Below are 13,086 nucleotides of genomic sequence, written 5' to 3'. Positions count from 1 at the left end.
TGGCGCCAGTGTGTCCTTTCGTAAGAGGTTTTAAGGAACCCAGTTTTAAGAGGTCGCAAGGGTGTGAACGGGCATTTAGAGAACCATGCAGTGAACGGAAAACTTAACATTTCATGCGTTCTTGGCATTTCATCAGGTTGTCGGCAGGCCTCTTCACGATGTATAATATGTGCATTACTTTGGTTGATTTTTCTGGAAACAGGTGCCAGCAGGTACGGGCATAGACAATGGTAATTATATTCGTGCATCTGTACAACTTTTTTTGTTATTTTATTTTAAAGCTTGCTATTTAGTTTTGAAAGAACTTCCCATGGCGAAGTTGCAAACATTATATTAGTGCGCTCAAAACCAGTCCAAGGTCAGAACTAATGCCAAGGCATCTAAAAAATAATGTGACCAGAAACAATGTCATTTATTATGTTGTCAAGCTAGGCCTCGCAAATGTTAGCCATATCGGGTCCACTAATACCCACCCATGTAGGATGGTGTCTTTAGTGCCCATGCTTGTTGTTTAATTAGACCTTGAACATGATTCCTTACTGCGTAGGACTTGCATTATGAATGAGTTTTCTAGTTAACGGCGGTGTTCCTGTTAACAAACCATTGTATTAGGTGGGCAGAAAATAAGAGTGAAGAAGTGAACTTTGGTCTTTAATGGCAAGTAGGTTCGTATGAAATCATTTTTGCTTCAGTGGAGGCTCAGGTATGCACGACACTGAAAGGGCTTTCCTTTCAGTCGACGGAGACAAGGGTACCTACCACAAGAGCCAGCGAGGGAAAGAGAACGGGACCTCTTGGTGTAAACGCCTTGTCGCCTGCGTGGGTTGTGTGTGTGTTTATACAACCTAGAACTTGGTCTGCCTCACAGGGGCGACGAGTCTCCCAGCTGTAGGTGAGCAATTTAGCCAGTGCGGTACAGCCGCTAGCCTGGGGTCTTTAACGTGCATCACGCAGTAGTGATACACGACCGCACGCCGGTACGATGCTCATCCAGATCGAAACGGGCAGGGGTGGGGCTCGAACCCAGGATCCCTGGGTTCTGCAGCGCGAGCTTTCGCTCCACGTGCTCCGAGCTGGTGTGCGCTAGACCACTCGGCCACCGATCCCCCTCGCCTGCGTGGTTGTGCCCCGAACCGTGCAGTTTTTGCCGAGGTAAACAATTCAACCTTTTGAAAGTTTTGCGGATAAAAAAAAACATGACTCACTTGCATGCCTTGCTGTAAACAATACAATGCAGCACTGAAATTTGTGAGTTGCAGATAAGGGTCACAGGTAGGATAGATAATCTCTACATTCTCAGAGTTCTGTGGACAAAGGGGCTGCCCAAAGATTACACAGCAGGTTGGCGCCTCGTTACAGAGCACCAGTTTGTGGTACCATAGCCTCCTTTATACTGACAAAACCTGGCAAATTGCCAAGAGGAGCGGTCGCCGAAATGGAAAAGGTGGAGTGGCATACAACGGAGAAGAGTCTCGCCGCAGCGGATGCGAAACACGAAAAAAGTAGGTTTTGGGTACTCGCCACTGCAAAAGCTGTGTGCTGACGTCCAGGTTCCCCGAGGCATGGCTCTTTAATGCTCTGTGCTACCAAATCCTCACGTTCCAAATCTGTGACCAGGCACTCTGACTCCGTCGTCGAGCTGGCAGGCTTTGTGATTATAGAGGTGCTATGGTCATACTCTAATCCACTTTACTCTTTTTTTTTTTTTTTCAGTGAAAGAGCATCTTTTTGTTTGCATTGTTAAAAAAGAGGGTTAGACTGTTATGATTAAATTGGTGCGGACAACCACTAACAAGCTCTGCTGTCGTCAGGGCCTACGCTATTCTTATCAATGCCGATCTTCGCAAAAGAAAACAAGATGGGGGAAGGGACAAGAGCAGAGGAAAGCCGTGCCGTTCTCGTGGTCGAAGTAACTACTCATGCTGAAGATAAATCACATGTAACTATGGATGTTTAAGATAAATGTGTTTGAAAGGGTGTCTTCGCTATGCCAATCTGTAAACAAATTTTTTTTTTAAAGCTGGAGACCAAGTGAGATAAGTATCATCTGCTGTCTTCTCAACTGGTTATTTCAATATTTTATTAGGAGTACTTGGCCATGACTTCAAAACAAACCAAAGACCAGATTCGGGCTCATGTTGGAAGGCGGTTGTTTCCTGCCAAACTCCAGAAACATTTATCTAAGCAAAGATGATAAACAAATTACTATTAGTTTTAGTGTCCCACCATTTCTGCATGCAAAAGATGCCTATATAGGTACAGCACACGAAAAGTTGTAGGAGACTTTGTATTGCAGAGATGCATTATGTACTCTTTTTTTTATTGTTGATAAGTGATGATGGAAACTGTAATGATTACTACCTTGTAGTAGGCCTTGTACATGAAGCATTCCCTCACATGCACACAGATGTTAAAGCAAGCTTTAAGCCCTCTCTAAATTCCATCATGGCTTGCTTTCGTTACAACTAAAAAGGGAGCACAATAAGACGGGGACGAGAAAGGAAGAAACAAGCGCTCACTACCAACTAGTTTATTCAGAAAAAAAGTCTTCCCTTCCTTTCTTGTCCCTGTCTTAATGTACTCTTTCCTTTCATTGCAGCCAAGAAGCACCTTGCCCAGCAAAGAATTTTATAATGCTTTCTTTGACTGTACTAGACACTCTCAGTAGATAAGCCCCAGTCTTGCCTAGCACCTAGCTTATGCAGGGTGCTGCAGAACAGGTTCAGCTAGACTTGGTATCCTCCCCTTTTTCCTCAGTAGGGACCGTGCCCCTTGTGCTTAAAGTGCTCTCAGTGCACTTACTGATTTATTATTTACGTTCCCTTTGAGCCTTAAATTGATATTCTTTTAAAAGAAAAAGCAGACAATAACAGCAACAGTCTCCCCCGCCCCTCCACTCTCGATCTCTCTCCGTGGGAATATTTTAGGTTCCTCCTGATGGCTAAAATAATTTTGAATGCAATAGTCTGCATTTTTATGGTGTCCATCTGTAGCCTGATACATCATCAGGGTGTCTACCAACCTGAAATTCTCAGGGAAATCATCAAAAAGTTGGCTTCATCAGGGAAAATGACCACTGAAAGTGGAACGGCGATACAAAACAAAGCTTGATGATTGCGCATGGGCACGACTATGCTGAATAATGTTTCCGAATTATGATCCTTTGACCCCGAAGTGGTCAGGAAGTTCTTATCAAAATAGTCAAGGAAAATTCTAGAAAAGTCAAGGAATTGAAATCAGTAATTTGGTAGACACCCTGATGCACTGGTTCCACCGTACGAAACGCTTCACAATCAAGTGAGAATTGCGGAAAGCGAAATATAGAAAGGCAGCAATGGGCGTCTGCCTCACTTGCCTTCACTCTGCTGCATGGACTTTCCATCTATGACACTGCGGGCACTTAACATGTTCTCGACAATTTTACTTTGCTCACCTACAACTTCGTCTGACTTCCAGAACTTATTTCTTATCATTGGCTTCTTTTTTCCCAGGACCCAGTAAAGACTTTCGGGAACCCGGCGTTACTTTTCACTGGAAAGCACCCATGGACATCTGGTAGCATCTGCGTTGTCTGCGAGGACCTATGAATCGACATCCTGGACTTTTCAGCAAGAATCTCTCGGGTATTAGCCATGTACTGAGCATAGAAAGGTCAGTATGTGGTGGGGAATCGACGAAGCACACCTTTTGTGCTTGAGCACCCTCATGGGTAAAAAAAATACAAAGATTTCGGTAAGAGCTGTGAAAGTTGTGGCAGCACTCGGAGCACATTCCTAGAACAGGGAAAAAGAATTACCAATATTGGTTACTGTTTTAATGTTTTCCATATGTATTTGGTGAATATTCCAGCTATAATACAAAGGTTTGTGTGTTCCATTGTGTATCTAAACTTCTGTTAGATGTTTTTTTTGTGCATCTGTTGATATGAGGATTCAAACCATAGAAGAGGAAACTGCGAAAAGAAAAACAAAGCTTTGAAAAAACAGCTAGTAGGCAAACAAAGCTTTTAGGAAACTTGTTGCCATTTGTTTTTATTCTAAATTAATAGTCAACGTCAAGCAGGCAAAGCAAGCCTTCACAAAACTTGTCATTGTAATTTATTTTCGTTTTTGTCTAATAGTTATACCAGTTTTGTGTATTAGTATTATTTGTTTAGTGTTTGTGGTAAAATTCCTGTGATAAGCCGAAGCAGGCTTTTGAGCCAATATGTATCACATTAGTTTCTAATAAAGTAATTGTTTTAAATACTTGTGGCTTGTTTTGCAGTGCCTGCATGGTAGGGCTCATGAAGTTGCATTTGCACAAATGGCAGTGATATGAGGTAAGGGAAAACAGCTATCTTTATTGTTAAATTTGAACATTCCTGCAATTTATTGCCACCCACCTGTCCACTCAAAGCAGGCATAAAGCAACAGAACATGCTCGTTCACACCAGCTCTTGCCAATAGTATAGACATGTAACAAAAAAGATATACAACCTATTGTAAATGATAAGTATTACCAAACTAATAGAAAGTTGAGCTGCCGATTGAAAAAAAAAACTTTTACTTTTTTTGTTGTGTGCAAATTCCAATTTAACAAAACAATGCTGTCCTGAGAGCTTCTGTTGTGTTTCATGATAAATTTTAGAGCAGCATTCAGTCCAGCATCGTTAAGACCATCATCGTTCATTTTTCCATGTTTCATTACAGGAAATTGTGAGATATCAGTTCTGCATTTCGACGTTTACACTTGCAGACAATTGATGTTACCACTTCTTTTAGGTGGAATCGAAGTTTCCATTTCAACTTTGATACTTTCACAGAGTTGATGTTACTACCCTTGTTTTAGAGAAATTCAAGTTGAACCTCGCAGGCGGCAAGAAGTCTCCTAACGATCACAATGCCTCCCTTTGTTCAACAAACTGATACTTGACTAGGGCTGCTACATTCCAGACAAAGTGAGAGTCAGCACTGACGTATCTTTCGGAGAGTCGCTCATACACTCCCATGACTCTTTTGCGATAGGAGTCGGGGGACTCTTCATAAAAGGAGGGTCCTCACAACTCTTGTTACAGAGTCACGGGGATTACCAGGAAGGAGTCGTGTGACTCTTTTTCTCCGTTGGATAAGAGTCGTTAAAGGGTCGCAGTTGACTACGTCACATGGAGTCGCCCATACACTACCATGACTCCAGTGTGATGAGAGTCGCAGGACTCTTCTTTAAATAAGAGTCAAGTGACTCTACAAACGAGTCGTGGAGGAGTGAAATCTGTAGCGCGCAAAGGAGTCGCGGCGACTTTCTTTAAAAAAAAAAAAGTCTACAAGCTGGAGTAGATTCTGCGGCGCGCCAATACCCCACCAAAGAGAGTCATAGCGACTCTTTTTTTTTTAAGAGTGTAGGGTTACGACGGTTACGACCAATGAGAGGAGTCGAGGCGCCGGGCGGCCGGGCTGGCCGTTGGACGAGCTGCTGCCAGGCTGCTGTGGAGATTGCGGTGTACACTTGCGTTTTTGGCGTTTAAATTCGAAGCATTCGAAGCTGATAATAACGGACCTGCTGAGAAGCTTGTAAGTTGTCTATTATGATTTTTGTTATTGCAACCCTATTGGAAAACCCCAATATAAACAGCGTATTATGGATATTGGTAAACAATATCTTTTTATTGTATTGCAATACGATATGGACAGTGTATTGGAAAACATTATATTTATTGTATTGTATTACAATAAGGGTTTGTTATGGGATTCCAATATCCATAATACGCTGAAAACATTGGAATCCAATACCGTATAAACCCTTATTGGATCCCCATGTGTCTATGGGGATCCAATAAGGGTTTACGATTCCAGTGTACTTAGCGTATTATGGATATTGGAATCCAATATATTATATCGGCTACCAATAAAACTATACACGAGTTGGAAAATCACGTTCAGCGCAGCATTTCTCCGCAACGCAGTCTCTTCTTGTGTGTATTTCTGAGTGATAAAATAAAAAATGTTGCTGTTGTCAAATTATGAATAAAGAAGCAAAACACTGGGCTTATCCATAGCAAATATATTTAACATATTCCTGAACTAGAGGATCTGGCATTTATTGCAAAAGAAAGTTAATTGTTTAGGACCCTCATTCAAAAACTTGTTGTTTGAAAACAGAACGTGAAATCCTCACCTTTCAATGAAAACAGCACCTGCTAGCTGTAGCCATATAGAAGCTGCAAAATAAAAATTTGGGATTAGTTTGCAACAAGTAGCAATCCTTCACTAAGCTGGATAGATTCAAAATTATGTCTGTGTTTGATTGCGGAAAGATAAGCTTCCATTCCACTGCCACGGGTCATTCTGAGCTCGGTCAATTAAATACACCTATCCGCTCGTCTGGCTTCACAGTTCCTGCTTTGCACCTAACCACGGTGAAAGATACACTCTTTAGGTGAGGACACGCCGGGGCTGAACGCGCGGCGCGAGGAATCAAATAGTGTTCGTTCGCCGGGCATCCGAAAGACTGCATCATTCGCCTGCCACCGTGCTTGCGACTGACAGTGTCACCGGCGGCCAAACGGCGGAACTGTGTGACAGCAAAAAAACATTATCTCGTTGTCATGACACCCCGGTACACCATGGTCTTTCTGTACGTGTGACAACCTCGCTGGAGCTCTGCGCGTGTGGTACATAAGGCGGCACGAGCCGTCTTGAACGCGCTTACGGGTCGACGAGTCACCTGCTGGCGTTGCTTGAAACCAAAGTGAGAGAGTGTGAAGAGCGAACTTCATCGGGCCGTGGCCAAGAGCGCGCTGTCCTCACCTGAAGAGTATTATCTTACATCGTGCACCTAATTAAAGTATCTGGAATGCTCACCTTTGAGGAAAAACGTATTTTAGTATACGTTTTTACATTTAGTATTTTACAAAGAGAGAAGACTTGACTTGGACGCTGGGTACGAATACTGACTACAGCCTCCTGCGTGCTCGGGGGCCCAGTCCCGAGACAGCGCAGAAGGTGGAACGCTGGGTGGAACGAGTGCCGAGTATTAATTATAACCAAACTACAAAGAAAGACGTGATGGCCGACGCGCCGGCGAGCGGCTTACGGTTCGGAGGACCCGGCTGTCCCCATCGTCGCTGGACTTCGGGCCGGCGTGGCCATCAGAGACAGGATGTTCCAGAAGAGCCAGACGAAAGAAAGACACGTTCGATCCCGGGCGTGGGCTGGTAACGACTGCTCACGAAAACTCGTGAGCCCCAGTTTTATTGAAAGAAAAACCCAGGTGGCGCCAGTAATAAGAAATAAAAGGAAACATGGCGCCATCTTTTAAACAAACAAAATAACACAAGAAGATGGCGACTGGCGCCATCTATCGCTAATCAAGATTACTACATTCTTCCCTCCTTAAAAAATTAAGAAAAACGGAGGGAAGTACTGGAAGACATGCATACTTGTAACAATGATCAAATACTGAATAACAATAATATTTTAAAACTCTGCCACATTATACTTAACTGTCCAAATACTCAGTGGAAAGTTCAACATCAACACGATACTTTTCCCCCTTCGATAAGGAGAACGAAACGTCGCAAAACTGTCTGCACGGACACCAGAGTTCATTTTGGGACTGGCCCAACTAGCACGTTTCGTCGGAAGCCGACCACAAGACGAAATTCAAAGCATATTTTATCAAGAGCATTTATGAGTGATGCAAAAGTTCATGTCCATGACACCCTTGTAGTGTATTGATTAGTTTGTTAGTAGAGTTGTTTTGTGTCTTGCATTTGTCATGGACATGTCTTTTAAGTACCTTGGCCAAGGATTTTTACTATGAAGATATGATGATGCATCAGAACTATAAGCATGAGTCACTTTGGCTGCTGCCTTTGAGGCTGCCCAACAGTGTCAACCATGGGCTGCCAACAAGTAACAAAAACAGTTTCACGTTTCAAAACACTTGTGCACTTAAAAAAAAATATACTCATGAACGACACATGTTTTACCAAAGTTCCAAAATCAAATGTGGTGAGTTTAACTTGTATGTCTATCCACTTTCCTCTTCCACTTTCCACTTTGAGGAAACTTTTCCACTTTGAGGAAAAACAACAAGTAACAAAAACAGTTTCACGTTTCAAAACACTTGTGCACTTAAAAAAAAATATACTCATGAACGACACATGTTTTACCAAAGTTCCAAAATCAAATGTGGTGAGTTTAACTTGTATGTCTATCCACTTTAGTCCGATTCATAGCTACTATCTAGCATAGACATTACATAGTCTTTGAATCTAGCTGGAAGACTTGCTTGCTTGTAGGCCGTGGAAACTGGGACAAACTGGGAGAGAGATTTGCGATTAGTTGCGTTCAAGTAGCAATTACATTGAGTAGCCCCGTAAAGTACACTAAGTCGATAGGATGGAAGCTTGGGCGAGTTAGTGAACCATACTTGACGGTGACAGCGCAGCAAAATTAATCTCACACCAGACACTCAGGAAGACAAGCACACGCGCTGAACTTACAACTCTTGTGTATTCGACTGCTTCATTTTTCTCTTCAACGTCTGGGTTGACTTTTTAGAACGGGATAAGTAGAAGAAGTAGCACGAAATACAAAGGAAAATTCTAAAGAGAAGGCAAACGAACAGTAAAAGAGAAGACAAATGAGGAAACGGAAAAAATATCTAAACAAAACACTTTTCCAAATTGTCCCTCTCCCTTATCGCTATCATTTAGATAGAAATTGGAGCTCTTTGGTCGACAGCGCTATAGAAGGACTACTTACAGACTTGTCCTTCAGCTGTGCTATCCTTTCCGCTTCCATTATTTCTCTAGTCAATGCGTCTCTACTCCTACCTATTACAGAACAATTTTCAAAATGTGCTATACAGCCACAATCGCGACAATGAATTCCCAAGTGTCCAGCTACGACTCGGTGGGTGTTATAAAAATGCTCTCTTAAACGATCATTCAAACACCTTCCAGTCTAGCCTACATACTCTCTACCACATGAGAGTGGGACAGAATATACGACTCCTTCAGTACAATTTACAAAGCTCTTTTGGTGCTTTTTCAAACAACCAACTTCCCGGTGTGCCGTCATTTACCTTCCTGCACAGGCTTAGAAGCTTATTTGGTGCTGAAAAAGCAACATCAATGTTAATGCAGTTACCTATCTTTTTTAGACCGTGCGAAACTTTATGTATATATGGAACAATGGCCGTCCTTTTCTTTTCTGTATTGCGTTTAGGTCGTTCACCCCATCTTATTCTCTTTAATAAATCCTCTGCAACGGCTGTAAGTAATGCACTAGGATATCCTGTTGACTTTAACCTGGCGATTTGAGGATCAAAGCTAAGCTTAAGTGAATGAATACAATACTTATTAAGCACACTGGTGAGACATAATTTAACAATGCCTCGCTTAACAAGCTTGGAGTCTGCTGACTGAAAATTAAGAGGTTTCTTCCCTCTCGGTTTGTATGACCAACATACATGATGCTCCGAAAAAAATAATCTGAGGTCCAAGAACCATAAGGAACCTTCTGTGGAGAGCTCATGAGTGATTACTGGTGGATCTATACAGGATTTACAACAGGAAAGAACATTACAGACTAATATTTGAAAGTCCTTAGCTGCACAATCTAGCACAATCAAAAAATCATCTACAAAGCGAAACACCTTCACAACAGAAGAAGCATCTAAGCTACGTGAAAGGATCCGGCCCCGATGCGCGAGGTAAAGGTTACTCAAAACTGGTACTATGCATGAACCAATGCATACCCCTGCTTTTTGGAGAAAGGTGTTACCCTCCCAACACGCAAACATAGATTTAAAATATACGGTGAGCAGTTCAAGGAAACCACCTTGCAAAAATCCTGACGCGGTCTGAAAAGCAATAAGTAATGTATTCATTCAATTAAGGTTAGCTTTGATGCTCAAATCGCCAGGTTAAAGTCAACAGGATATCCTAGTGCATTACTTACAGCCGTGGCAGAGGATTTATTAAAGAGAATAAGATGGGGTGAACAACCTAAACGCAATACAGAAAAGAAAAGGACGGCCGTTGTTCCATATATACATAAAGTTTCGCACGGTCTAAAAAAAATAGGTAACTGCATTAACATTAATGTTGCTTTTTCAGCACCAAATAAGCTTCTAAGCCTGTGCCGGAAGGTAAACGGATCGGCACACCGGGAAGTTGGTTGTTCGAAAAAGCACCAAAAGAGCTTTGTAAATTGTACTGAAGGAGTTGTATATTTTGCCCCACTCTCATGTGTTAGAGTAGAGAGTATGTAGGCCAGACTGGAACGTGTTTGAATGATCGTTTAAGAGAGCATTTTTATAACACCCACCGAGTCGTAGCTGGACACTTGGGAATCCATTGTCGCGATTGTGGCTGTATAGCACATTTTGAAAATTGTTTTGTAATAGGTAAGAGTAGAGACGCATTGACTAGAGAAATAATGTAAGCGGAAAGGATAGCACAGCTGAAGGACAAGTGTGTAAGTAGTCTTTCTATAGCGCTGTCGATCAAAGAGCTGCAATTTCTATCTAAATGATAGCGATGAGGGAGAGGGACGATTCGTAAATGTGTTTCGTATAGATATTTTTTCCGTTTCTTCATTTGTCTTCTCTTTTACTGTTCTTTTTCCTTCTCTTTAGAATTTTCTTTTGTATTTCGTGCTACTTCTTCTACTTATCACGTTCTGAAAAGTCAACCCAGACGCTGAAGAGAAAAATGAAGCAGTCGAATACACAAGAGTTGTAAGTTCAGCGCGTGTGCTTGTCTTCCTGAGTGTCTGGTGTGAGTTCGATTTTTCCTGCGCTGTCACCTTTAAGTACACTAAGTCGGAAAGATAAAAAAATTACATGCGCGGGACATAGATAACCTCTTGCGACGTAACTAGGCATACGTCAATTGCGCTCGCGTGTATTACAGAAAAATAAGCTTCAATGAAGGAGCCCCCAGTCGTTCTGAGCTTCGTCAATTAAAAATGCTGTACCGGTCGTCTGGCTTCAGTATTCCTGCTTCGGGAATCTGGGATTCTCACCTCTGAGGAAAAGCAAACTGGGACCTGCTGGCTCTTAGGCCTTGGAAACTGCCAGAAAGATTTGCGATTAGTTGCGTCCAAGTACCGATTTCTTTGACCAGCCACCTACAGCACACTAAGCCGGATAAAATCAAAATTACATGTGCGTGACATAATATGCCTCTTGTGACAAAACTTGGCACATGTTTTGTCGCCTACAGCAACACTGAAGCCAGACAGACAAGCGATACGGCATATTTAATTGACGGAGCTCAGAACGACTGGGGACGCTTTCACTGAAGCTTGTTGTGCTGCAATACAAGCGTGTATTGCAGCAAAACAAGCTTCAGTGAAAGCGTCCCCAGTCGTTCTGGGCTCCGTCAATTAAATATGCCGTACCGCTTGTCTGCCTTCAGTATTGCTGCTTCAGAGCAATCTAGAAAATCTAGAATCCTCACCTTTGAACAAGAATGAACTGGCGCCTGCTGGCTTGTGGGCCGTGGAAATTGCAAGAGATTTGCGATTAGTTACGTCCAAGTAACAATTTTTTTGAGTAGCCAACTACAGCACACTCAAAATTATATGCACGGGACATAGATGCCTCATGAGACAAACTTCCTTCATCCTTGTTTTCTGTTAACTCTGCCCACCTTCACCACCCGCCTCCAATTTCTGTGCTACTTTTTAAATCTCGATTCCCTGGTTCCCAAAGGCCATGCCATGGCTTGTGCCAGTCACGGGTCTGTCAGCTCTGCAACCGGCGCCATTGTGGCAAAGACGCCAAAGCACCTGGCGCTTGATGTGCTCTTTTAATATTTTGAGCATGGCTCAAAACAGGTGTATGGGCGTCTGGTATGCCCTTTGCTTATTTGCGGATCGTTTCGAATCAGAGGGTAGGTGCTTCTGCGATCTGAGCGCATGCTCGGTTTTTTACAATAGTTGAAATTGAACTCTGCAGGAATCTTCAATCATAACAAACAGAATGTGCATGCCAAAAGGCATAGCAAATGAAACATCCACCGTCTATCTATTTTCGATTCTTGTCCGCAAGAAGCTGTCGTATATGTAGCCTTCCTTGCTTAAGCCACTCATCCCTAATGTCCCGGTTGGGTCTCGTCCTGATGAATTGTCGGTGCAGACCTGAGGTGCAGTCAACATCAGATTAGACCTTTTGAGACAGAACCATATACTTGCTGGAAGGAAGTACACCCAAAAGAATTTTAGACATGTCATTTATAGTGAGTTTTAAAATGAGAGGCCTGATGTAAAATAAGACGTCAATACTGACACACCAATTTTGCGAACCTAAAATTTTGAAGGCCTTGTTCCCCTCGCTAGGGGGACAAGGCACATGAATCCCGGCATGTGGATGAAATTTTTACCTTAACATCCCGACTCAATGCCCATCCCCGAATATTCGACCACCACACTTTTAGAAAAAGATAACTTTTTAGAAAACACAGAGTCATCGACCACCCCTACAAAAGCCTGAACCAAGCCTATTAGTAACGTGGCTTGTTTGCTTCGTGCCGCCCCCAAGTTAATTCGGGCTGACAATGTTTTTTTTTCAAATGAAACCCACATTCTTAGTTTTGGTTTCACTTGTAGAGGCAGGTGGATACTTTTGTAAAGCTTCCTCCCTATGCGCTTCCGAGTCAACATTTTTGCAATGGCCAACCCCCGGGCTTTGATTTTTGCGCTCCTTGACAAATGCTGAAACTCATATAGCAGTGATGTGATTGGCCTAAGCCGTTTTGGAGCACCTTTCGGAGCAGCCAAAACACTGTTTTGGAGCAGCAAAAGTAGCTTTTAAAGCAGATATTCTAATAAAAATAAAAATATTTGTTTTAAATGCTGGACACGCGAAGGGAATCTTGCTCGCCGAAATAAACCAATTATGGTCAAGTTTGGCCACCTGGGATTCTTTCAAGATGTAACTGAAATGCCAATGACATGACACATTTCTTTTTGGTTTTCGAAACATTCTGCAAAGCTGGAGCAAGCTTTGCTTTAGCTTAGGGTAGTATTGATTGTCCAATTTTAATGTCTCCAAAGAGACATTGCGACATCCCACAAGTGTACAGTGCTGTAG

General features: G+C 42.5%; 1 protein-coding gene across 1 annotated transcript in view; it reads left to right on the top strand.

Annotated features, from left to right (window-relative positions):
• LOC120844619 overlaps positions 1-13,086 on the top strand; it is a 72,096-nt gene that overhangs the window by 43,790 nt on the left and 15,220 nt on the right. The gene's annotated exons all lie outside the window — the stretch shown is intronic.

This window comes from Ixodes scapularis, unplaced genomic scaffold, assembly GCF_016920785.2.
Source record: "Ixodes scapularis isolate PalLabHiFi unplaced genomic scaffold, ASM1692078v2 PGA_scaffold1__304_contigs__length_218370807, whole genome shotgun sequence".
Lineage (NCBI taxonomy): Eukaryota > Metazoa > Arthropoda > Arachnida > Ixodida > Ixodidae > Ixodes > Ixodes scapularis.
Note: the sequence above shows the minus strand (reverse complement) of the source record. Positions and strands in the feature narration are given on the sequence as shown.